Below are 4,319 nucleotides of genomic sequence, written 5' to 3' on the forward strand. Positions count from 1 at the left end.
GAGTTTCGGGATTTGTTTGAATTATTGTTGAGTAAGTGGTACCCAAGTATCGGTACTGAAACTGGCATTTTGGTACTAGTACTGGTACCAAGTTTTTAGGAAATTCAGGATTAGAAAATTCGGGATCGGTACCGGTATTTACCGAATTTTTGCATACGGTATTGGTATCAAACTGGTACCGTACCATATCATTAACGAACCGAGTTTTTTCAGTACCGGTACCAAGTTTTTAAGAAAACTAGGATTGATATCGGCCTGCACCGGTATGGTATCGAGATCATCCCTAGTGCGAATGATGACTACAGGGATTAGGTGAATTGAGAATGTCTAGGTTATCCTTGATTCAGATATCCGGAGTTTGGGTTATCAATGGAAGGCCCTTCATTCTGCAATCGTATAAAAACTAGGATATAGCCCATGTAATACACGGGTAGTTAAAAAATGTGACAAAAAAATTAAATTAAATAAAAGACATAATAGCATACCTTATGGATTTATAAGATATAAATAAAAATAAATAAAATTTAATAATTTATAAATATATAAAAACCTCATTTAACACAACATTTAAAGTTATATTTGTAACTTTGTTAGTAATTATATAAATGGTAATAGTATTAAAATTAAAAAGCTTATCAGGTGTAAATTATAATTTTGAAAATTGTTGAGATGGAATTTTATGTGGATAACTTAGTTAAATGTCATGTGAAAACTATGTATTGATTTAATATATTAGTTAGATGTTTGATACGACGATTAATGATTCTTAAGATTATAAGAAAGAAGACGTGAAAATGTGAAAATAATAATAATGAATAAAATAAATAAATAAAAGTGAAGAAGGTTATTGGGAAGAAAATGGATGAGGTTATGAGAAAGTTGTATGGGGAATGAAGGAGAGTATGAGGAACTGTTGTAAGAAAATTTTAAGATAAAAAGATTAAAAAGGTTTAATAAGTGTAGTTTAAAAAAGGTTTTAAAAATATCTATTAACTAGATTTTATCTCCCGTATTACAGGGATTGTTTTATATTACTCGTTTTTAATATATATATATATATATATATATATATATATATATATATATATATTTGGATTTTAATTTACCCGTTTAAGAGCTATCTGGTTTTGGTAAGATCCATACCTATGAATTTGGGTTAAATCAATGAGAGACCTTCATTTAAAAATCAAGCAATCTGGTAGCTTCTATAAAATGAGGGAGCAACCACATCACAACACGTAGGATTTTAGGGTTTTCATTTATATATATAATAGATAACTTTATAACTTCAAAAAAAATTACTTTATAACTAATAATTTCTAGTCCAAATAATTAAGCCGAAGCATTCAAAGACTTCATTTTAATGAGAGAGTATCTTGAATTTAAGTCTCACTTATGATAATAAATAGAAAATATCAGATCGTGTCAGGAGGTTTTCCGTGGGTTTCTTCTTACTTCTTAGGATGGAATAGAAATATGAGTCACTGACCAATCAGTAATTTAAACTACTCTTAATATCAGATTAAAAATTTATATACAAAAGCAATTGTATTTCATTTTTGGTATTAATGATTGTATAGCAGCACCGTACCATACAGGATAACACGTGGAATCCAAATCTATTGTAATCTAATTATTCAATTTCTCTATAAATGCACCCCCCCATTTTCTCTTCTCATTTCTCAATTGCTCACCTTTCAATCTTTCATCTCTCTACCTCACACCACAACCATTCTCATCATCATCATCAATCCACAATTAATCCTCGAAAGTTTCAAATGAAAACATTTAGATCACAAGACACAAGTGTACCACAACATTAACATAGCATGTCCAACATACCCATCTCTCTATCCGAAGTTTGTCTCACTTTGTTTCGTCTAGCCATGTCTGTTGCCGACCCTTGGCCCTTCTCTTAACAATAACCGTCGGTTTTTTTATATTAATTTCTCTCTCCAAAGGTTTTTTTTTTCCTTTTTTTTTTACGGCAAACCAACTTACTCCTAAATACTGTTGTATCCACTTATCCTGCACCTTACAGGATTTAAACCCTCGACCAGTAATGAAAAAATTCCGAGGTTTTTTCCTCAAACACAAAATGGTCTCACTTTTCCGGCGACTCCGCCGGAGACGCAATTTTCCGGCGGGAGGATACCGGCGTCTTAATGCGTCACCCCGATCACTTTCCGATCTTTTCAAGTGGGCTGCTCTTATAAAATCAAAAGCGAAATCAATATGTTACAAAAGGTCGGGTTATTCGAGTCTCGGGCAAGAAACGCCGTCGTATGGGGCGGTGCCGAAGGGGAAGATGGCTGTGTACGTCGGCCGGGACGACGGAGACTATGAGAGGGTGTTGGTGCCGGTGATATATATAAACCATCCGTTGTTTGTGCAGCTTTTGAGGAAAGCTGAAGAGGAGTATGGTCATGATCATCCTGGGGGTATCACGATTCCTTGCCGAATATCGGAGTTTGAGAATGTGAAGACTAGGATCGCCGCCGGCCGGAAAATTTTGCCGTGGAAGTGATGATGACGGGTTGATGGTGGTGATAGAATTTAGAGAGTTGTGTACCCTTTTTTTTAGTTTTTTTCCTTTTATTGTGGACATAAATAAATATATGACGTTTTTTTTAGTTATTTATTTATTTTATTTTAATGGTCAACAAATCTTTCAAAGGGGAATTGGCTAAATTCAACAAATCGAATGCATTCGTCTTTCAATCTGGAAAAAACTCTCACCTAAGGTCAACATCTGTGAACACTCACTCGAATGTACGACAATCCAACTAATTGAAATTCACATACTTGTCTAATCTCCTATCATCACCCAGGTGCATCTAAAACTAAATGTTGTTGGCAATAATCGAACCTGTGTCACATGGAATACCAAGGTGTTGTTTGTTTTTAAGAGGTAAATGTTTGCAATCTACGGACCACATCTACAGACATCTGTGGAAGAAGTGGTGGACCAAATATCTGCAGTATGCAAGAAGAAGACTGTTTGTTTTTTAACATCTGCAAACTGTTATAATTAATACACAGAAATTTAAATAAACCGATTCATTATATCTAACTTTTCTACAAATTTTCTTCAACAAAAAATTAATAATAATCAAACACATGCAACAATAAACAAGCAACAACAACATTCATTATATCAATATTTTCTACAAACTTTCATTATACCTAAACTTTTCTACAAACTTTCTTCAACAAAAAAAGAAGTAATAATAATTGAACAATTGCAAGAATGGTAAATGTTAAACTAATCATTATACCTAAACTAATAATAAGGTTGGATGTAAGTTAAAAAAAATTATCAAATCTGAAAATTACAAATATGAGAATTACACACTAATGAAAAAAAACTTGAAAAAAAGATGAAAAAAAAATTTAACTATGGACGAAATTGACATAACAAGGTAGATGGCGGTGGAGGCAGCGGCGGAAGGGCAGGAGATAGTGGCCAGGGCACCGGCGACAATTGGGCTGGGCAGCGGCAACGTGGCTGTAGGGAGGTAGTGGGGGCGGCGGCTGTGGGGATGTGGTCTGGCTGGAGGAGAGGGAAAAGTGGAGGTGGGAGATTTTAGGGTTTGAAGAGAAAAGAAGAGTAGAGGTGGAAGATGTTAGGGTTTTTGAAGAGAAATTAGAAGAGTAAATATGGGTGATAATATTGACATGTTGGATATGTTGAGAAGAGGTTAGAAGAAGTAAGAAGTGGAAGGTCCAAGTCTGCACCAAGAAGAGGACGCGCAGACGTTTCTTAATGAAACGTCTTCGAAAAAACAAACAGTTTGCAAATAACAATGTCTGAATGCAGACAAAAGAGGTCATGAAAATCTTTTGTGAAAAAACAAACACCCCCAAGTGTAACACTCCACCACAAGCTAATTGTTTTTATTTAGATTTATGTTATTATTTCTGATTTTGTTTCCTATTTGTTTTTTATACTATAAATAAATAGGTGATATCAAAGAGAAATAGTTGGATATGACAATATATTTTTGTCTGTCTAGGAGTGTGTAAAGATTAAATTTATATGATATAATAACCATGAACTATATATCCGTACTTTTAACCATGACAAATGTACTTTTAAGTCTTCACAAATGTACATGTAATTTTAGCTCGTGCATTTGGTTAGAGACTAGCTACATGCAATTTTGTTTTTCGGAATGACATCTGTTTTACATCTATTCTTTAAATCTATACTTGCATGTTAAACATATCCATTATGTTATTTGTAGTAGAGGAAAAGCGATTTTTGTCAAATAGCGTCACGTTAACAGAGGGGCGATTTTCATTTTAAAAGTCTAGAA

At 33.7% G+C, this 4,319-nt stretch overlaps 1 pseudogene across 1 annotated transcript; it reads left to right on the forward strand.

Annotated features, from left to right (window-relative positions):
• Positions 1 to 1,714: 1,714 nt before the first annotated feature.
• On the forward strand, positions 1,715 to 2,614 carry LOC143574790 (auxin-responsive protein SAUR36 pseudogene; annotated as a pseudogene). Its single transcript, XR_013142656.1, has 2 exons — positions 1,715 to 1,888; positions 2,042 to 2,614. The product of XR_013142656.1 is annotated as an auxin-responsive protein SAUR36 pseudogene (transcript).
• Positions 2,615 to 4,319: the final 1,705 nt, after the last annotated feature.

The sequence above is a fragment of the Bidens hawaiensis genome, unplaced genomic scaffold (assembly GCF_021521415.1).
Source record: "Bidens hawaiensis isolate Kalapana, Puna unplaced genomic scaffold, B.hawaiensis_p1.1 tig00027110_1, whole genome shotgun sequence".
NCBI classification, from domain to species: Eukaryota; Viridiplantae; Streptophyta; class Magnoliopsida; order Asterales; family Asteraceae; genus Bidens; species Bidens hawaiensis.